Source organism: Triturus cristatus, chromosome 12, assembly GCF_964204655.1.
Source record: "Triturus cristatus chromosome 12, aTriCri1.1, whole genome shotgun sequence".
Lineage (NCBI taxonomy): Eukaryota > Metazoa > Chordata > Amphibia > Caudata > Salamandridae > Triturus > Triturus cristatus.
Genome location: NC_140595.1, coordinates 50958092 through 50981105, shown reverse-complemented (window position 1 = coordinate 50981105; position 23014 = coordinate 50958092). Strand labels below are relative to the sequence as shown.

The following is a 23014-nucleotide window of genomic DNA, read 5'->3' as shown; positions in this document are numbered from 1 at the left end:
GCGGGGAGGCGGGAGCGCGAGCCAATCGGCTGGCGGGGGGGCGGGGCCACGGGCTGGGGCGGCGGGAAAGCTGGAGCGGGCTTGGCGGCCCTCGGGTGGCTGGGGCTGCGGGAGGCTGGTGTGGGCTCGGCGGCCCTCAGGAGGCTGGGGCTGCGGGAACAGGCACAGGCACAGGAGCGTGGGGGTGACCAGGCCGGAAGGCGCAGTGGTCACTCCCTGGTTCTGGTCAGGCTCCCCTTAAGAAGGGAGCCGGTCGGGAGGGTCTGCGGGGAGGCGGGAGCGCGAGCCAATCGGCTGGCGGGGGGCGGGGCCACGGGCTGGGGCGGCGGGAAAGCTGGAGCGGGTAAGGAATCCGCGGATACAAATCTCTATCAAATAAAGAAAGTCTTGAATACATTATGCTTGCCATGAATGGTCTAAGCACCAGACTGGCCAAACCTAAAATAAATAAAGGTTTGGTAGCTGTGCTTCAGCAAACCAGCATCAATGACAATCAGGTGTGCACCTTTGCTGTAATATCTCTTGCTGTTCTGATGCCGCTTTCAATTGTGGGCTCGGCAAGCATATATTTCACTGCTCATTTTTACAGCACAGAGGCACTTTACAAAAGCACTTACGCTCATGCTCCAGTTCAGTATCGTCACTGTATTTATTCATCTACCCATTTTGATTTGTTGCGACTGTCAGTATGTATTTCCTTCAATATGGGGCGCATCACAAGAATATAGCAAGCAATGCTAGTTTGCAAGCAGTAACATATTCACTCACAGCAGTAAACACCCCTGCCAGCCAGTGTGTAGCTGCCAGTTCCCCAATGTACAGGCCTGAATCCAAAAAACTTAAGGTGTAGGCAGGCGCACTCCAGCACGAACAACAAACTTAGGGCAAGCACAGTATCTGGTATTGCATGAATCATTTTCTAGTCCTGACCGTTCTGATCACACTGTGTGATCCTGGACAAATGACTTCATTTTCCCATATCTCAATTCCCTCACCTGTTAAAACTGAAAGTACTTCGAAACAGGATAATTGGACACATTGTTTTTTAGGTCTCGCCTGAGCCAGCGCATGCGCTGCTTGGAGAGACATTTTGTAAGCGGGTTTTCACAGTGCTACAAGAGGCTTTTGGTGGCCTCAAGCGTAAGTGCACGCGCGCAGCCACCATCTATCTTTCCTCCTGGCCGCCTTCCTTGCCATCACTTTCGTGCGCACCATTTGCTTATTCTTTACTTTTGCTACAATCGTGGCACCGGCACATTACCTTTAAGTAAAGCGCCGGGGCCGCGATTGTAGCAGAAGTAAAGAAATAGATGTTTATTTCTATTTCTTTACTTTTGCTATAATCGCGGCACCCGCACTTTACTTTTAACATTAAAAGTGAAGCGCAAGTGCCGCGATTATAGCAAAAGTAAAGAAATAAAAGTAAAGAAATAGATATTTTTTTCTATTTCTTTATTTTTTAGTTTGTGTTTTTAAGCCACGCCCTTAATTGCATTGGCCGCGCCCCTTTGAGAGACCCTCCAGTTTTTTCATCCCACTTAAAACCCTGACTGCAGGCATAGCACAAGCTGCCAGCCACTCAAAATCCACTAAGGTGCCGCTGAGCAATCCAGATGCAGGGTCCAGCGCGAAGAAGCCTGGACATCGAGGCGGACACAAAGTAGTGTCAGGGAGCAAGGGTGATTTATCTCAGAAAGCAGCTCTAAGCATGCTGGGACTTGCAGTTTTTCTTCTGTCACAATTGTGGACTTACTCGTCCCAGCATGCCTCGCGCAGCTGACTGGCCTACACCCCTGTAGTGTCGCTGGACTAATGCTTGTTTGTTGTTACTATTGTATTCACCAAGGCTTGTTTTTTTTTTTCACTTCATCTACCAATGCTTGTTTGCTGTTTGGCTCAGCCGCCTGACTTAAAGATGGCCGCCGATGGCCCCTGACAGGGGATAGGGCCAAATCTCGCGCCTGACTTCAAAATGGCCGCCGCGAGAATCTCGTGTGCAACGAGATTTTGTCATTCAAATCACCGGAGGCACCGCGAAGAACAGCGCTTGAACTCACTCACCGGGGCTCTGCTTTTGGGTACCGCTTCCAATCCAGGTGAGGTTCCTTTCTTCGTTCTTGTGCTCCTTTCACTATTGCCGCCGGGGTGGGCTCCCGGTAGGCTCTTTGGATGTCGCGCTCCAGCCCCAGACGCAGGGCGAGCTTCTCCAGGTCAGATGCCACTGGGGTGGGCTCCCGGTAGGCTTTTTAGTATCGCGCTCCAGCCCCCAGATGCAGGGCGAGCTTCTCCAGGACAGATGCCGCCGGGGTGGGCTTCCGGTAGGCTTTTTAATATCGCGCTCCAGCCCCCACACGCAGGGCGAGCTTCTCCGGGCCAGACGCCGCCGGGGTGGGCTCCCGGTAGGCTTTTTCCGCTATCACGCTCACACCTCCACACGCGGGGGCGAGCTCCGGATGCGTTGCCGCCGGGGTGGGCTCCCGGTGTGCACTTTTGTCGTTACGCTCCAGCCCCAGACGCAGGGCGAGCTCACGTGAAGGTTCTTGCCATCCTCGTCGCCAGTTGTAGTGTCGCTGGATTCAAATGAGACACGGACACGTGATCATCTTTTGTGCAGCTTCTTTATTCACGTCCTTCCTCAACCAGGGCCGGTGTCCAACTGCCCTCCCTTGCCCTCTGCTCCTCCCTTTCCGCCCGCCCTGGTCCCCACCCAGGCCGGTCCTAGTGCCTGACCCGTTTGGTCATTGTGCATCATTACAACCCCCCTTTATGGAACAAGACGGAGACGGTGCGCACGAGCCTCAGGCCTACTGGTAACTGGTTCATATGATATTTAAAGCACTGAACAGCAGCATAACCACCTCCAATAAACACTGCACGGTGGCCCATAGCTCAGCAGCTTAATGCCCGTGCTACAGAGTATGTGCCGGTATTAGAACCGTCTTCTGCAGCGCCTCAAAACAGCCGCCAGCGAGTAACCTTTTCTAATTTATAGATTGTACCCCGCTCAAGGCAACTGCGGGAACTCTTCGAGGCTGTGGGGGTTAACTCCGCCTGCAGCAAATGGATAAAAATATTCATTAGGTGGCAACTGTTCCCCTTCTCCTGGGGCTTAGTAGCGACGCATTAATTAATTCTGTCCCTCTTGTTATCGACCTAGAAAGATTAAAGGTGCTTCTTTGTGCGATCCGCTGAAAACCCACACATCTCGGTTGCTAGTGCATTAGCTGCCGCAGCCCACCATGCCCGGCAGCAGCTGTGGCGACGGATAGGTGGCCAGGCCTGAATACTTTTTTTGATACCGTGTTTCTGGCAGGTGTCTTTTTTCCCCTACTTTCCCCTTAAGTGGCATGAATGTACTAATGTTTGTTTTTCATTTGCCTCGGCATTCCTTTGTTAAAAAGACAACAGCAGCTGATGACTTTATTTTCTTAAAGGAAGGGTACAGTAAGTTGGGCATAACGTTACCAGCTTAGCAAAATAGGTAACATTATCTCTAGGCCAGAAGTTAAATTAAGCTTTTTACAGATCAGCCAACCTTCATCACCTACAGTTCATATTAAAGTCACTAATTGTAAGGCGTTATCTTTAAACCAGATACTCAGCGCTTTATGCAACTTTCACTAAGTTACCCTTCACTACATTTGTCAAACTCTTCAGCTTGTCTGCACTCTTGCCACAGTATCATTGTGCATCTCACATTCACTCCTTTCTGTTTTCTTCACTCCAGACTCTTGTACACTATTTCTCTCTCCATCACACTTCCACTGCCTCCTGTCATTTCTTTCTCTCATCCGTTTTCTACTCATTTTTCCTGCGATAACGTTTAACACTCCGTCTTCCTTTTTTCACAAATCTTCTTGCAGTCTCTTTTTCGGACACGCACAGGCTCTCGGCCATCCCCGTTCTCGGCAGAGCTCTGCTCTTGCTTGGACATTCGCTTCTTTAAGAGAGCGCTGCACAAAAACTGATAACATTCAAAGTTGATTTTTTGGCACTGATTTAGGGGAATACCATCAGTGTTAGAAGTGGGGGGGGGGGAACGGAAGGGCACGGCGTGCCCCTACTTTTAAAAATTATGCTAGTCCGTTCCCCTACTTCTTGATTTTAAAAAAGCGTCCCGAGACTGCCCTAATTCAGACCCGGTTCTAGTAAGGGCTTGAAGGTAGGCGCCAAGGGGCTCAAAGTGCTTCACACACAGACAGTTTCAGAGATTATCGCAGCCTTACCCGAGTACTTCACAGGTCTTTAAAAGACCATTTACATGTTAACGAGGCTTTGTTTATTTTTTCACCCCTTCATCTCCAACAGGGGCATGGCGAAAGGCGACACATCCTTTCTTTGGCCGCGGTAACCTTTGCCTACTGTCCTGCTGCGTGGATATTCTTTTTCTATGCAGCGCAGGAGAAAAGAAGATTGTTTATTTCGATTCACCTTTCCCAACCCCTGCAGCTGCTTATCACTTCAGGCTGCGACACTAAGATTGACTAATGGAGTAGGTAGGAGAATGTGTCACTATTTGTTTTTCTTTTTAAATTCTGCACAGGCGCAGCAGGACATGTACTTTGTGTGTGCTTCATTTAATCCGTTTTTATCGTTATCGTGGCTGATGCAGGACAACAAGAGGACAATAAAAAAATGCCCAGATAACGCTGGGGATTAATGATCCTGCTGGAGAGCAATAATTTCTCTGTTAGTAGTTAAGAGCAGATGAACTGTATTTTATGTGGAAGCTCAGTGGGTTATTGTCATTGTGACAAGAGATCCTTGTGTTACTTGCAGTTCAGAAGTTACAATCCTAACATAGGACAGTGACCAATGCACTGTCATCGAAGAGCTGCATACAAACCTGAATGATATAGTTAGAACTTCGCGTTTTTTGTTTTGTGATATAGTTAGAACTTCCCCAGTCTTTCATTATTCTAATGTTGCTAAAATGAGTATCTTTGGGCAGATATACATTTTTATCAGTAAAGCCAACCCCTAACCACTGGAGTACTCTTTAAATCCTGAGTTTGTGCTTCTCTAGACCAAACCCTCTTAAAATAACTGCCCACCAGTATGGATGACATGTGATTCATACACCTTGTAATCCTCATTGGCTTATGTGACATTCCCTGTAGGCTGATTTACATACTTGTATGATTCGTTGTCTCTGTATAATGTGTGCGTGGTGTAAAGTACTGACACACACTACACTGATATGAGTAGCGCTACACAACAAATGAATTGCATATGAGAGAGGGGCTACATAAAGATGAGGGGCACTGTTGGAGGGTGGCAGTGAGGGAATCCGAGGAGGAGGTAGTGGGAGTGGCTATGGAGCGATGAGGGGCACTGTTGGAGGGTGGCAGTGAGGGAATCCGAAGAAGAGGTCATGGGGGGGAGGGGGAGCTAGGGAGAGATGAGGGGCACTGCTGGAGGATGGTAGTGAGGGATTCTGAGGAGAAGGTCATGAGGGGGAGGGGCTACAGCGAAATGAGGGGCACTGGTGGAGGGTGGCAGTGAGGGAATCCGAGGAGGAGGTCATGAGGGGGAGGGGCTATGGGGAGATTAGGAGCACTTGTGGCATATGGCAGTGATTATTGGTGTGGCGCCAAAAAAGACTTTCGCATCAGCGCTAAAGCCGGCCTTGTCATGGCCTTTCTGTTTTTGTTTATTTAATTAGCAGTCGGGTCATAAGGGCTACTGTGGAACATACTTTAAAGTGTGTGCTAATTGTATTTACTGCTATATTCAATGTTTTAAGTTTGAAGGTGATTTTACTAATGTTTTTACCGGGAAAAATGAAAGTGGAGCCTGATGGTGCCGGATATGGGGCTGGGGCTCAAGGTCAGCTGTGAGATAAGGTGCACTGGAGAGGAGTAGTGGATAATCAAGTCTGTAAGGGAGTGCGTTGCGGAGTCTGGGGTCAGGTGGAGGTAGCAATGAAGAGGGATCCTCCATGAAGGCTCGAAAAGAGGGAGCCCAAGTAGTGTCACTTGCCTGATACTACCACCTCAGAAACCTCCTCTTCCCATCAAAGGAAAATTACATAGAAAAAACAGTTTTTGAGAGTGATAATATTTAGAAAGAGATTTGGAAAAGAGTGCGATTTACTGGGCCTTGTAAGACTAAGAAGAGATAAAGGAGGGCCCGGAGGATTTGCAGTCTGGGTGTTGCTACTCCCAAGATAATTTTGAAAAAAAAACTATAGGGTCAAATACTGCATTTTATTTTCAACACCCCATTTTTACACAAATTCTCTCAAAAGCCATTACTGTGCCAAGACAACATCCCCAGGAGTTGACCACATTTTTTTTCAAAATGCACAATGTTCCTCCCATAAGTAAATATTTACCTCCACTTTGCCAAGGCCTGTGTTTTGTCCTGCTTGCTCACATGTCATCTCACTCAGGCTCACTACCCCCATTATTCATTCTCATTCACTTTCCCTTTTACTCAAAATTGCTCACTTGCACTCACTCTTCAACATTCGGTATCACATTCTCACTCAGTCTCACCACTTTTTCCTACTCTGATTACCTCATTCTAACTTACAGTTTCACTTACTCTACGTGACTCCTTCTCACTCACTTTCTCTCACTTTCATCGACTTACACTCTTTCACTCATGCTCAGTTACATTCAGGCACTCAATCATTCACACCCACATTTACTTACTCGCACTCATTCTTCTTTGCAGGACACTTGAATACATATGTGCTATACTATGTTTGAGCAGCTAGCTGGCTGACATGAATAAGAATTATTTATTTATCTCACTTGTAAAGCGCACTCTCACCTAACAGGCATCCTGGCGCTGACACTCAAGAGTGCACAATTTGTGGATAAGAAGGAGCCCTTGTGGGTTTCCGTGAGTCAGATCAGATTCTCTTGAAGAGTTCCTTTGTCTCTGAGCCCTGCTTAACACATGTGTACAGGAGGAGCCCTATATTCATGTCCTCAATGTTTGAGACAAAAAATACTCATTGATTTCTGAACGAGAGTAAAAGCGTTAAGGTAACAAGGACTTGTAATCCTGGGAATGCGGCAAAATCTTGCGCTGCCCCAGAGGAGGCACCATTAGGAGAAATATCTTTATTTCTCCTTGCTCTTTCCTCTTTCAAACTGTGCTTTATTCTGCAGCCCACATAGAAAGATGAAAAAGCCTCTCAAGATTGTTTTTGTATAGGAAGGTGCCCCTTCCTGCACAAAAACAATCCTGCATGCAAAGGAGGCACCCTTGCACCATGGGGCAAGTGTGCCTGCGTTGAAGCTAGGCTGTCGAAATGGCGCCAGTGCAGGGGGAAAAGACCGGAATGCACCATATTGGATAAATACGGCACATTCCCGCCCTTTCCCTGTGACGCAGGGCAGCGCAGCAAAGTAACTTGCTGTGCTGCCCTGCGCCACCATTCCCATAAATATGTCCCTAAGCTCACAAATAGTAAATTGACCAGACTAATTATCTGTGTAAGAGCATGTATTGATAAACACAATGAGCCACTGACCTTTTTCTTGGACCTTGTTGAGTTGCCAAGCACAGCAGCAGATCTAATCTTAGATACCTTACTTGCATGCTTAGAGAGACACGGTTTTACTGATGAGTATTTAAAAAGTCATTTGGTTCAGCTTGTAACAGATGGTGCTTCCAATATGATAGGTAGGAAATCCGGTGTGGCAACTCTTCTGAAACTGAAATATCCACAGTTGAGTGTATGGCACTGTGCTAACCACAAGCTGGAGCTTGCTGTGGGTGATGTTTGTAAAGAAGTCGCAGGCATTAATCAGCTCAAATTTTTTTTTGATAAACTATATACCACCTACCATGCCTCTCCGAAAAATCAGAGAGAGCTTGGGGAATGTGCTCTGGAGGTAGAAGTAAGACTTCTGGCAATTGGAAAGGTGCTAGATGTACGGTGGGAGTCCTCAAGTGAAAGATCTTTGAGAGCTGTTTGGAATACCTACAAAGGACTTATTAAACATTTCATGGATTCTTCCGAAGACTCAACGAGGAGTGACATTGAGCAGAGGAAATATGCTGGTTTAAACCATTTATTAACCTCCCTGGTGTTTGTTGAAAATATGGGCATTTTATATGATGCTCTCACAGAATTGGGTGACCTATCCAGAAGGCTGCAGCGGCGTGATATGACCATATATGAGGCCGATCGTTCAATACAGATGCAGATTTTAGTGTTTGAATCAATGGCTGATGCACCTGGGCCCTTTGTTTGCTACAACTGCATTAGATGCTGCTGAACGGATGCAGTTTGCTGGTGTAGGACTGCAACAGAACAAAGGCTGGGTTAGCATCAATAGGGCACAGTTCTTTAGGAGCTTAGCAAATAACCTGCGAAAAAGGATGACAATGTCTAATGCATCAAATGTTTCTAGATGCACAACCACAAACAATGATGAAATAGAATACAAAGAGTTAGTACATAGAATGAAACTCCTACAACCAGTTTATTGGCCAGATCCAGTAGACATCTTATACGGTGAGGGAGAATTACAAAACCTTTGTAGCAGGTTGCATGTATTTGATACCAGGCAGTACATCCTTGGTTTCAGAGAGTACAAACAAAATAAAAATTGCATCTCTGAAAGCCTGAAACCATTAATGCACATTATAAACACCTTTTGTACCTCAACTGCTGAATGTGAACGGGGCTTTAGTGTAATGAATGATGTGCTCACACCACTGCGGAACAGAATATCAATCAATCGTCTGTCTTCTACAATGTTCATAAATATCGTGGGGCCACCTGTCATAGAATTTAAACCTGAATTTTATGTTCAGAAATGGTTAGAAAAAGGGAGGAGAAGTGCAGATGAAAGAAACTGCATGGCTCGGAGACAAATGGCTTATGATTCCACTTATAAGCGTATTTGGAATATTCTGTGATTGGAAACATGTCCCACATTGTAAATGAATTAAATATAAACAACTTATATATTAAACCTCAAATAAACATGTTTATTGATTCTTTGAATTAAATAACGTTATAAGCTGTAACTGGTCAGTGAAATGCCAAACGTTCAAAAATTGGTATGTTTTGCTATTTCTAGCCACACCTCCGACTCCGCCCACTAATCCAATCCTTGGGTTATTCCCGCCCCCTGAGTCTCCGCCCACAGTTCCCCTACTTTTTTTCCCCCACTTCGACCACTGAATACCATGACACTTGTTTCAGCTCTAAAGAACACTCTCAGCCATCAGCAGAGTCCCGCTGGTGCCGACCGGGTGAATTTCATTGTAAAAGGCGTCTCGCGTATCTCCTTACATTTTAATACATAAATCGGAGAGCTGTAACAGCCTGTAAGAAGGCACAACCCTCGGCTCCCCAAGAGGCTGGCCGCATATCACACATCGTCTCAAACCACGCCTTGGGAGCTCATGCTCTCATTCTACCTTTGCATTATGGGACTTGTAGTCCCATACTTACTGGAAGAAAAGCAACTTTATATTGAACAGAATGGGAACTCTGAAACCATGGCTGTGTACGCTCTCTGGCTCTTTCGGAAGAGCTCTGTTCCTGTTTGCACATCAGCTTCTTGAAGGGAACAGTGCACAGAAACAGGAAACAATCGACTTTGCTCTTCAGGACAAATTTACGGGCTAAAAACATAAAACGTGCCTTTTCAAACTTTCCCTCTCTCAAACACATGCTCTCCTCCTCTTCTTAGGGTGTCTTCTACATACACAAAAAATACCTCTTTAGGCATCTGTTGCCTGCTCTCCCCTTCTTCCTCACACACTCTTTCTTCTCCTCTATCTCAATAACCACTACCTATCTCTTGCATTCTTCCTTTCTATCGCTTCTCTACAGCTCTCACTACTATCTATTCACCATGCCACATAATCCCAGTACATAAATACACAACACACAGTTACACACTGCACAAATAAACAACTAGCAATTCCAATGCAACACATATAGTTCCACCTCACTTCAAAACAAAACACATAGGTGAAAACGTTATCATTTACAACGCTAATAGCTCTAACTCTAACAAATACGAAACCTATTGCATTATAAATGCTTGTCTTTTCTTTCTTTAAACAACAATGTTCACTTCTCCTTCTCTGCTGCTGTCCCTCCCCCCTTTTCTTCCTATCATTCACTCGCTCCCTCTGTCTCGCTCCTCCTCACTTGCTGGAAACCATTACTTCAACAAATGGCTCTTTTTCTCTTTCCTATATTTGTTCCCCTGTGAAGTGGATCGAAAAAACAATAAGAAAAAACACTTTGGCTTCAAATGTCTTCTTTTTCAGAAGTGCAGCCTTTGAGCGGAGAAAAAAAAAAGGTAAAAAAATTACTAAAAATAACCACCATTTGCAATGCAATTGGTCTCGCGTTCATGAAAGTCTGAGCCATTTGCGTTGCATATAATAATGCAAAGCCAATAGCACAAACTTTCAGTAATGCGAGACCTATTGCATTGCAAATGCTTGTTTATCATTGTGAATGTTACCTCTTTTCTGCTTAACATCCTCGTTTTTGCAACCACTATGTGATCGCCCTTTACCCACCTTAGAAGGATGGAAGACTAAACTGGCCCATCGTTTTGCAACCTGCTGGCCAGATGTTTGAAAACATTCTCGACAGCAGGCGCATTAACCACCTGAACTATCTTACCTAAACCTATCCTGAACAGCTCTCACCCTGGTTTGCAAATCTGGAAAAAGATATTTGGGGCGGGTGATTTGGTCATGTAGAAATATAATGCGCATCTTTGACCCTTTAAATTCGACCTGGGCACAGTGGCCCCCTACTACAAGTGTTTCCTACTCCCCTAGGTGACAGGGCCCCGTTTTCGACCCTTACCTACACCAAGTCCCCTCCAGGCTCTGGGGTGCCTCTGTGAAGCTGGCGCGGTGCCCGGTGGGGGGCAGGGGAGGTCTTCACGCCGTCTGTGGTGCAGTTCGTCCTTCGTGTCCAAAGTGTAACATCGACACAGCGAGTCATCGCTTCCTCACAGCACGACTCAGGCAGCTACTTTTACCACCAGCCACCTTATCGCCCTCCTTGAGCAAGACGCCCGCCTGGTCCTAGTGCCTGCCGTGTGTATAGTCAGCGTCAGGACAATCCAGAGCGACGATTTCTGAATATTATTAATGAATGAAATCTATATCAAAATACTTCACTGCTCACATCGAATTTCACATCACCCCAAAGGCCAATCAGACTAACCTTTGACCTTGCCCAGCATTCTCTGGAGGGCAGGCCCATTGCCTTTGGCAAAATAGCGAAAATAAATGTGGCACAATAAATCCCAGTGTATAGAGCAGGTGATCCCAGCAAAGAGAGACATTTGTAAGCACAGGTCAAATACCAGGCTATAACACAACTAAGAGGAAAGCAAGAGGGCTTCTAGTCACAAGGCCTTGCAAAGTAGACCGTTCCTACTGCACGTCTATACAACCTTGCACTCTTACACTTACACTAGTTATATACCCATTTTTCTTACTTTACATTAAGAAGCAGCATGGTAAATTAATTTAAATGCATACACACAGAGAGTAAAATGCTGTTTGTTACCTTTTGTGAGGTAGCAGCGGCATCATAACTCTTCAGGCTCCACCTCTCGTGAGACATGGCCCTTCCCGATATTAACCAATAGAAATAAATAGCATATTATATTATATCTGCACATCTGCATGTATGCTGTACTGGCCAGACATGAGCTTTCCAGATGTGTGTGTTGTATAGACACAGAATGAACATGGGAAGCGGTATGTGGGTCCTGCGTGAGGGTCTGTTCTGGGTTATATGATGTTTGATGTGGAACCTAGGTGAGGCCGCTTGGAGAACCATATAAGGGTCTGATGTGGGTTTTGCCAGAGGGTGTGTCGATCTGTTGTGATCTATGCGTTGGTGTGGATTTTACATCTGGCTTGATAATGCAGCTGTTGACAGCCCTTATATGAGCAACAAAAAAGATCTTTAAGAAGTACTACTGAGAAAGGGGCTTTAGCTCCACCCACATATTCATGTCCTTGAATACAGCATTTGATTGGACAGGAGATGCGTGCTTCCGCTGAAAACAAGTGCTTGCATTGCACGTTGCCTTGTGAGGCGGCTGATGCTCGATGCAGCAGGCCTGAGTTGGTTATGGTGATTTGCGAATGATGGCAAGTCGTAGACGTCATAGGTTTGTTTATTATGAAAAGTTACAACAAAGGCAGTAGGCCTAACTTAGTTTGTAAAACTTGGGTCCAAGCCAGTCGGTTCCTACGGGCGAATTTGTAATTTTTGACTAAATGCTTCCTGGCTGCCGTAAGGGAAAACTTATGATCAGTTGCTAACGGTGACAAGCCAAAGGTAAATGCCACAGGCCTTATTGGGTCATTGGGAAAAGTAAGGTCCGGTGCCATGTGTCTGATCTGTTCATTATGAAAAGTTTCTACCAACCCAACATACCTGGCATATTTATTTTGGATTAAAGGCTGTACACGGGTATTCATTACAAGGAAGCTCTCAGATTACAGCAGTAGGCAAGAGTTTTGTTGTTGGTTACGCCATACGACAAACCCTCGGGACAGAAGATTTGCAGTGCGATGATTATTGCTATACTCTTTGAAGGAGATGTATATTATTTTGCACATATTTGTAATATTATTATATTTGTGTGATGTCTGTCTTGTGAGAAAGCTTATGCTCAGTACACCAGACCAGTCGGTCATAGCGACAAAGCTGTGATAAAGGCTTTCGGCCTGATTGGCTCACTAGGAAAAGTAATGTCACAAGACAGAAGTGTGACCTCTTTAATTTGAAAGCTATGACAAAGGCAGTAGGCTTGACTTATTTATAGTAAAAAACGCATGTTAAAGCCAACAGGCCTTTAAGGGTGGATTGTTATTACACTGTGTTAAAACCCGCAGAGGAGTATTTATAAGAGTATCTTAACTTCCAGTGTTTAATCAGTTAAAACCTTATTTGAAACTAGCTCCACCTTACAAATTCTTCGCTTCGTTTTTAAAAATTCAGATTGACCCCTTTCCAAGTTCTGGTTATGCAAAGGAGAGGACAAAATTCTACCCAGAGTTACAACGCACCCAAACTAGTTCAGATACACTTCCTGCTTAATCCCGAGCACTACTTTCAGATAACAAATATATGGTTAAAACCTACATCGAACTGAGGTGAAAGTTAAGTCTCCTCTGCGAAGCGCAGTGGAATTATTGCTAACTGCAGATCGATTCGCCGTTGGTCGATCCATCAGTAGACTATACAGCCGTAGGAAGCTCTTGGTATTGAATATCGTAAATATTTTATATTAGAACGTATTCCAATCCAATCCGAACCAGATGCATTTGTATAGCGCGGCTAATCACCCGTGGGGGTCCCCAGGAGCTGATAGCTGCTGCTGGGGCTCAATCGAATAAGTGGGTCTTGAGTCCTCTTCTGAATTCCAGCAGGGAGGATGAGATCCGGAGGTGAGGTGGTAGGTTGTTCCAGGATCTCGCGTTGAGGTGGGTGATGGAGCGTCCTCCATTGTTGCTGCGACCTATACGGGGTGTGTGGGCTATTGGTGTTTGTACCTTGCGTTTACTTTGGTTTTTATGCCTGAACTTTTAATACCTACAACTTATTTCTTCCATATTGCGTTTTGAGTGTTATATGTTTCTCCTTTTATTTGGCTGACCAATACAAGTGAAGCCTGGAACAGATTAGGCGCCCTGTCTTTAAGTCTTTGTTCCTTTCTTAATTACCCTGTTTCTCGGAGACACTTCCTAGATCACTACAGTCACATGTTGCATATATCCTGCACGCAGAAACCGAGGACTCATCTTCTTTTGTTTTGTCTTTATTTAGCTTTTAATATTTGGCTGAGGCACAAGACAAAAATAGATTTTTTTCACTTCCTCTTCCAGTCGCACCGACTCCTCATTACGAAAACAGAAGCACTATCTCTTAAAGCAGGGATTTACTCCTGCACGTAGTATTATACAAATATTGTTACAAGATTGCAACGTTTAAAAACGTCCCAACTATATCCCCTCCAACCCTCTTGACAGCAGCCTATTACGTGGAAACACGCGCTGCCAGACCATCTGAGCACCTAATGCAGTTTTATAGCCGGCCATACTGGTCATTAAAAGCCCTCCAGCTAATGATACGACCCAGTTTTAGGCGAGCCACTATAACAAGGGAGAGAGGCTTTAACAACAGTTAAAGCCCGAAGCGGAAGGCCCAGAATGCTATTCGAACATCCCACCCAGTGATGGTTGATTGTTCTAAATTAAAAGGGTGGGGGGGGGGGGGTGGGGGGGGGCAGAAAAACAATTGAATGCGGAAGCAGGTGGTCTGTGCCATTCATTACCGACCGTCTAGGACTCAGTCTTCCCAAAAAATCAGTGTTCTAATCACTGCTACATTTTAATTAGCAGATATCCAGATATGTTCACAGCTTCCTTTTTAGTCTCCCATAGAATTCAAGCGATTGAGGGTGGTGCTTGTCAATAGAAATGACTCCCTGCTGCCAGGAGGGGAGGGGGTGGGGCTGGCACCTCTGCTGTGGTGCTACGCCTATGCCCTTCTGTAACTCTGTTTGGAACAAAATGTGGTTGTATTGACAGAGACTTGTAAGTAACATGTTGCTGGTCTGTACTGTAGCCATATTTTGTATCCAATTTCATTTCTTGTAGCAGAAACAGAGGTGCAAAAGTATTTCTCAAATGTTTCAGTATTCCGAGCCAAGGCCACTGTGCACAGAAGCAACAAGTGACTTCTTTGAGCCTCATACACAAAGTGTATTTTAAATCTGCACTTGTAGAATTAGGCGTGTGTGGATGCAATTTCAAGATTTGTTGCAACTCACAAAACTTCGAAGCTGTGTGTCTGGATAGTTGTACCGGTCTCCGCTATCCCTGCGTGCGACTGGGAGAGTCACCAAGGCAAACCTCCCCGCGACCCTCTCCGCACCCCGTGCACAGCACTGACACTTGCATAACATCATGTGCTGTTGTGGAGTACAATCAGGCAGGAGTAAATGGATTTACAGCCCTTTGGTGAATGCTTATCTGTTGTAAATCCACCCAATTCTATTTGTGAAAGTACTTTTAGGATTAAAAACTGACTTTGGAATTGGGAAGTTGGGGTTTGTTGAACCAGGACTAATCTTGCCCTCACAAGGCAGCTGGTCCTTTTTACCAAACAGTGGTTTCTGGGAGTTGAAAAAGGGTCACTGGCTGATGACGAGCGAGACCTCATTTGTGGGCGCTTCACTCTTCCTCCGGGAGAGCAGGCAGGGAGTGGCCTGGCTTCAAAGCCCACAGTAGAAGGGGCAGATGATGCGAGGGTCCGCCTGTGAATTACTACCACAAAACCATGCTTAGCCGCCCGGACCGGGCAAAGAACCCGATTTAGAGTTGGGTGGTAACGGAAGGTCCTGCGATTTCGTTCGAAGTGAAATACCCATTAGAGAATCCACACTGGGACAGTGGGGTGGAGGACAATTCACCAGTGGAGTTTACTAACCATAAATCAAATCCCAAGAGGAGAGGAAAGACAACTTTAATGTAGGCACTGGAGAGCTTTGCAACAATTGTCCGCTGGACAGCAGTAACAAATGGACCAGGGTTGAAGATTTCGAGGGATGTAAACAGACCTTGGTCAGACCAGCATAGAAGGACTGCAACATGTGCAGCCTTCGAGCCTCATGTTAGAGCCAACTTTGAGGCTGCTTCATGGCCTAATTCCTGTAAATGCTGTTCTGCTACCTGAGGTTAGAAGAGTTAATGATGGGGAACTTGCAAGACCATCAAACCTTTCTAGTGTTACAAATATAAAAAATAAACGGTACTGTAACTCTGGTTTAAGGATTAGTTTACCCAGACCATGCACTAATATTATAAGTGATGGTAACTCTGGGGAATACATTTCCCAAATGTACTTGTAGAGGTCCTGTGGAATGACACCAGAATTCGGTGTTTCTGCCCTGATTTTGATCTGTCATTTCCAAACTCAGGGCCACTTTCTGTGAACAAATTCTCCGGGTTTGAGTTGATCGCCATAAACACCTCCAGCACTGATGCACACAATACCATATTACTTGTAATACCGATTGGGCGGAAAGTCCTATTTCTGCCCAATTTGGTATGATGGGCTCCCTCAGAATGAAAGCCGGAGAGGCCAAGAAGAGATGTGCGTGAGTGACAAACAAAGAGTTGGTGGCCTGCAAAAAACAGCAGACCACCAGTCCTGTGTTTGCTTTTTCATGCAAAGTAACAGTGTTCCTTAGGGGAAACCGGTGCGGCCGTAAAATACATTTTTTAAAATGTCATTTGGGGACACATTTCCCAACGCATTTCTTCAAGATGAAGCTGCCCATGGAGACTGCTTCTGCTTTGTGAGTGGGTTACCATCTCCTCTGAGAAGTCTGTAACTTATCAATGGTTTGAAACCGCAACAGCAGTCATAAACCATGGATAGGTCTCACTGCAGTTTACACACAAGAACACCTAATTTTGATTCAGAATCGGTAATCCCATTATGGAACTCGGAAAGGCTCTACTAAAGCCCAAAATGGGTTCAGTAGATAGCAGAATGTTTTTTCTACGACAAGCCAAAGCTTATCGGTGGGGATCCCCATAGATTGCTACACCTTCCGCCGACTCCTACTTCACTGCATATCTCCCGAGTTTGCCAGCAGCCCTTCTGTACAGCAGACACAGAACATGGAGGCTGTGTCCTGCAAAGGCACTTTAGGAGTGCAACACTACATCACAAGATATATATTGAAAAATGTATGTGGCCTTCTCTATGCTATGCATGATCAGAGCTTGAAAAGGTCCCTCCTAGGAACCTAGTCTGTGTGTATGGGTCAATTTAACACTTTTTAATCAAAGCCTGCTACTCGTTTAGTCTCCAGGACTAAATATGTTTGAGGCTTTACATAAGCAGTGATTGTTTTTCTATGAGTAACTCTACTACTTCATTATTCTCATTAAAAGAGCTTGGACCACATCTGTGAATCTTTGAGGATGAGATAGCCAAGCTTGAAGGGTTAGGATGTCGGAAAGCGCTTCTAAACTAAGTATGTTAAGTGGCTTCAAGGTGGTTATTTACAAAATAGTTACAAACCTATATTAAATGCTGCAACTAAATTCAAAGCAATAATTAAAATCACTGAAGATGAATACCATGGCTGTGTAGTGTAACAAGCATTGGCAAAGCCAACAGTCCTGACTTAAATTTGGTAAAGCATAAGCACGTCTCTGGATCCTTTCTCAGTATAAATGGCAGGAGTACTTGGAGGCATGTGGTGACTTGCGGGGGTTACACCTCATGTGATTGGCACACTGTGTGCCCTTCGCTTATGCTCCTTTACTTATTACCAATCTCGTCTGGTAAAGTCCATCAGACAAGTTTGCAACTTAACAAAACGACACATCCTAATGGATTCTTTTCCATTGCACTGGTCTTGTTTCCTGATTGATTGCACCAGGAGCCTGATACCAGTTTAGACCACAGATACCAAAGAATTAGTCTACAGTCCATATCCGCAAAAGACGCATTCCATGGCAGGATGGCCAAACCTTGGAAAGAGCATCCTCAAAGTCCAACCCCAGACATCCAAGTGTCAAAAAGATCAACCGAAGACCACGAGGCTGCCCTTCAGGTGTCCTGAAATACTTCTCGCCGTAAGAACAGCAGAAGTATCCAGAGAGCCTTTGGTATAATGCACATTCAACCTTTTGTGCAGCGGCCTTTCGGCTAACTTTTAGCACAGGGCCGTGACGTATGCATTCCTGCCGGGTGTGTTTTTCATGAAGCCTCTCTTAGGGACATCATATGTCAATGAAGAGCAGACCCTGATTCTCCTCGTTTTCACATTTGAAAACCTACACAGGACGAATTTCTTCATCTTAGCAAGTATTACAAATGCTCAGAATTAAACAGATTGACTCATATGAAATACTGACACAATCTTGATGAAAACAGCTTTGTTTATAGCATATGTCCTCTAAAAATCCAGAAGCATTCATGGCACATTGGTTCTATAATCCTAAATAATTCCAAAGTTATTTGACAATCTGCATACCAAACTCTAAAGAACGCACCTAGTCTTTTTTCATTAGACTGTTCTCTTACCCCTAAATTATAAAGTAAATCAAGGGCAAGTTATTTCATTTTTTTTTTTAAACAAACTTTATTGCAGATTTATTACGACATGACAGTAAGCACAACAATGACTAATGCGAGATGGGCCGTGCCTAAATAAGCCACGTTCTCTAGAGCCCCTGTCAAGGCCTCCCGAACAAATTCTGTTGCATCGATATCCCTCTACCATCCACATCATAAGACAGGATCGTTGCTTAAACCCCCCATGCTGAGAAGGGCAAGTTATTTCATATGGGAACTGTGGGTGGGCGAGAGAAGAAAAGGCGCATCACCAAATTCTGTTAGTTGTACCCCTTGATCGTTACTCTACAAGGCCGCCCACCGACAACTCTGTATAGCAAAGCGTCTTCACTGACCACAAATGTAGCTCCTCCCCATGGAGAAAGCCTCCGGGTCACTGGAGTGCAGCTCTGGTGTCCTCTGATATAAGAGGAGTGCGTGGGCAGAGCGCAGGTCCACAAATGATGCCATCCGGAAATATCAGTCGCCAGGCGTCTAAGCACTTCCTGCATTTATCAGCAGTGGTAGCGGATACCATGGAAAATGAAGCTATTTTTGCCCAAAAGTGATACATATCAAAGACACTGTTGTTAGCCTTGCTCATCGCTTGAACTCCGCCCATGCTCCTAAGAACATCTGACAGCAGTAAGGGGAACAATATTGTAAGAAAGTAGGATCTGCCTTTATGGTTACCCCCACTTTTTGCCTGGTGCTACTGTTTGACTAGTCTGACTGGGATCCTGCTAACCAGGACCCCAGTCTCTGCGCTTTCTCCCCATAATTGGTATGGTAAGTACTTAGGTACATTCCAGATTTGCTACTGGTGTACCTTTATAAGTCCCTAGTATGTGGTACTGAGGTACCCAGGGCATAGGTACACCAGGGGTCCCCCATGCGCTGCAGCATGTATTATGCCACCCAAGGGACCCCGTGCAAACTGTGACAACAGCCCTGTCATTGCAGCCTGTGCAAGCTGGTGCTAGCACCACTTACGGCAGATAAAGGTTTCCCTATATTTAAGGTCACTACGCTTAAAACCTATCAATCACCCCTAAAGCATGCCTTTCAATCCTGAAGGCAGGGTGCTCAGTTCTAAGTGTGAGGGTGTCCCTGCATGAGCAGGATACCCCTGCAGCCTACGCAGTCCATTCTCCCGGTTTGTGAGACAGCCATATAACATATAGAGTGGCCATGCATCATTATGCGATGACCATCTTGAAACTGGCTGTAACAAATCCTATCATGTTTGGTATCAAAGATGTTGGAATCATACTCCATCACCGTAAACTATGTGAGAGGTTTGATTCCATGCACCGTAAAGCTCATTTGGGAGGCCCTTGGTACTCCCGGTACCAGTCTTCCAGATCCAGACAGCAAGCTAGGGCTGCTGCCGGCCAGAGACATATTTCTGCCCTCCTGCTGCTGAGCCAAGCTCGGGCAGGGGAAGGCAAAACAATAGGTATCCTGTCACAAGGAGGTGTGAGCACCTCCCAGACAGGATTTAGTGTATTGGGGTAGGGTGAGGGCACTTACCAGCACCACATAGTCTTGCATGCAGGGCACACTCGGTGCCCTCCATTCATAGTACAGTTCAAACCAGTTCAGGGAGCCATTGGCTCCCACTCTGGCGTGAAACTGGACAAAGGACAGGGGACTATCCTCCCCCTTGTCCAGCCCCTCCTTAGGGAGGGACCCCTGAATCGTCCCAATCCTTTCCTTAGGGTATTTAAGGCTTACCTGTGGGTGGATCCCTAGATTAGTCGTGGGACAAGATACAATTTCAAGACCACTTCATCTTCGACCGTTTGGGTACTCTGGACTTCGCTGGACTCTGCGCTGGACATCAAGACTGCAACTGGGAAGACTCCTGCTGCTCCTGGTCTCATTGTCTTGCAAATCTGCTGCCTCGTCTGTGGTGTCTTGGAGTTTCATAGGCCTTGGAAGGTTCTTGTATGGATCACGGGCAGAAGTAAATCTCCCTTGAAGTGAAGGAGTCACTTCCCTGCATTCGCAGGAACCGCAACAAAGCTGACCGGTCTGCTGATCCTGGGCTCCCACGGACTCTGAAAGGCTCAGCAACACAGGTTGTGGTTCTTCACATCACTCGAAGCCGAACCTGTCCTCTCACCAAGTTTGAGGCCAGTATCCCTCGTCGGAGCCACAGGAACCAAACCCCTGTGCACAGCGTCGACTTGCCGTTGCAAAGGCTTGTTGGCTTCCTTCATCCAAGATCTTTCGGCTCTAAGTAGCCCCAATCTCAAGCATCTCCAGTAACCAAGATCTTCATCCTCACCGCATCACTTGCATCGTGGGCTTGCATAATTGGTGAGCTGCTCAAGGTCCTCTTGCGACTCCAGTGCCTCCAGCCTGTGGGTCCCCTTGAGGGTCTCCTTTGATTTCTGTGGGCTCCCTTGATTGGTCAAGCCCTGCCCTGACTACCCTGTTTGTGGTGAGTCTCCTGGACCTTGCTGGTCCCGACATTGCACCTTCTTCAAGTTCCATGTTGGTTGCAGTTGCCAAGGCTTGTTGTTGCTCCCGCCGGACACCGACCACTTAACTCTCGACATCCGACGTAGGACAGCTCGTATACGGCTCCTGGTCTTCCACAGTATTGCCTGGTCCACACAGCTGCAGTTCCAAGGTCACCGTCAGCTCTCCTGCAACACTACATCGGTGGGCATTCATCGTCCGTGCCTTCTGGTCACTCCTGAGTGGCTTAGACTCTGTCCACTCTGCTTGCAGATTCTTCACAACTTAAATCCACCTTTGGGTTCCACCGGAAACTTTCTCATTCTCCAGTAGTGGCATCTTCCTGAAGTCCTCCATTGGGTTCAACAGCGGTTTCCAATGCCACTTCACACCAACGCACCTGGCTTCCCTGGTGTAGGTAACCTGGTTCCTAAGGTATCCACGCGTGGGGTGGCTCTCCAACCTTCTGTCTTCCACTGGGTTTCTTAAGGGTCCACTGGGAAGTGCCCTTTTTAGGTCTCGCCTGACCCAGCGCATGCGCTGGTCTGGCGAGACTTTTTGAGAGGGCTCCAAAAAGTGCTACCAGGCCAGCCTAGACATACAGTGCATGTGCGCGGCCGCGCGCGCCGTGCTTGACGCGAGTACTCTCACTTCCGCGGCCGCACTGATGTTTGATCGCAATCCCTTTCGCGGCCGCACGGCATAGCCAATAGGTCTCGCTTTTGGACTTTATAAGTATTTAGTTATGCAACTGTTGCATGGCTAAACACTTATAAGGTCCCAAAGGCGAGACCTATTGGCTATGCCAATGCTTGTTTAAAATTGCCACTGCGACTTACCCATTGACTTGAATTGAGCACGCGGTCGTGTTCACACTCTGCACACGGCCTCCGTGGGGTTCCTGGGTACTTACCTCGGGTGGTTCCTTGGGTTCCCAGCACTTATACATCTTCTGGGTATAGTCTTGACTTGCGTCGTGGTTCGTATACCACTATTTTACTATATGGTTTGGTCACCCCTGGCAACCACTGTGTATTTGTGCTACTAACCTGTTTTTATTGCAACTATTGTGTGCATTGTGTATATCTCAGGGTAGGAGATATTTGTATGTGTTAGTGAGTGTCTTATAATAAATAACATATTTTTATAAACACTGTGTGATTCTTTTTCACTTAATCTCTTTCAATAAGATTACATTCTGGTAAAGCAAGCTGCTTTACACTCCTTCTGGACTAAGCCTGAAGGCTGCTCTCCACAGCTACCACTTTCTAAGGTTGTCTAAGACTACTAAAATCACCATAAGGGCTGTCTGTATTAGTGCAGGGTGCCCACTTACATAAGTGTGCACCATATACTAAGCCAGCTTCTCACAAATATTTTGAACATAAAAGTAATAATTTTTGTTAATAAGGTAATGACCTCCAGCCTGGACAGCATAACTTATACGCAGACTATCATGATGGAATGCACAAATTAAACCGGCACCATAAAACAAGAGTGCTGTTGCGCAAACTGGCATAGTGCGCCCTAATACAATCAATGTGCTGCTCACAGAGTAGCTGCAAACTCAGGCTGCCTTGAAGCATGAGAGAAAGACAGAGTGGCTGCTTGGCCACCTCATCTTTTACTGTGCAGGCGGCCGCTGCCTGTACTCCAAAAATTTGCTTTGAGTGGCTGTGTCCTAATCCAGGTGTGTGTCTTAGGAGACCATGGGACCCCCATTGCCCCTTACAGAGGTACAGCCTCAGTGGATGCAGTGACTGTCCGCTACAGCTGTGTAGTGCACCTCCTAAATGCCTTCTTGTCTCTGAGCCCGTCTGTATTACAGAGTGAGTGCAGAAGCAAAGTGTTTCCCTCTTTTGCATGCGGCCATACCCCCATGCAAATAAGGAATGCACCCATAAGTTAGCGCCGGTGCTGTAGGTGAACCAGCGCCATCTGTATTCTTGTAGAGGCCGCACAAGCGCCAGCGGACCCTTCTGTAATACTAGTGTTCTAGGGACGCAGTAAAGGGGCACACACGTCCCTTCACCTTCCATCCTCGATACAGTTGAGTTCCTAATCCTAGAAAGGACGGCTGCAGTACTGGATTGCACATCAAAGCTTAAGTGTTTGATCTCAATTTTTATCCAAAATTCTTCTCTGAAATCACAAGCTCTGAATAACTTCTGATGAAAGTGGGATGAGTCCCAATAGCCTTGGAAGAAGGTTCCAGCTGCAGCAACTAAGTATTATGATTGCCTACCAAGGAACCTCTGGAAAATGATGAACATATGCTCTGCATCTAAGATGGCAAGCACCACTGTAAGTCATGCGAAAGCCCCTTGGTGCTCTGGGACATAGTTTGTTGGAACTCCAGCTGTGTGTTGGACATAGTGCGAGCATCGGAGTCACAAAGTCTCATATCAAGCGACACCAACACTCTTAATGTAT

The 23014-nt window shown here is 46.0% G+C and overlaps 1 protein-coding gene and 1 long non-coding RNA gene across 2 annotated transcripts in view; one reads left to right on the top strand and one right to left on the bottom strand.

Annotated features, from left to right (window-relative positions):
• The window catches only part of MATK (megakaryocyte-associated tyrosine kinase), a 108117-nt gene extending 97121 nt beyond the window's left edge, over nucleotides 1-10996 (bottom strand). The window contains exon 1 of the mRNA XM_085637556.1: nucleotides 10811-10996. The gene's annotated coding sequence lies outside the window, so the exon portion shown is untranslated. The remainder of the gene's footprint in view (nucleotides 1-10810) is intronic.
• Nucleotides 1-23014, top strand: part of LOC146772425 (uncharacterized) — a 442975-nt gene that overhangs the window by 205685 nt on the left and 214276 nt on the right. The gene's annotated exons all lie outside the window — the stretch shown is intronic.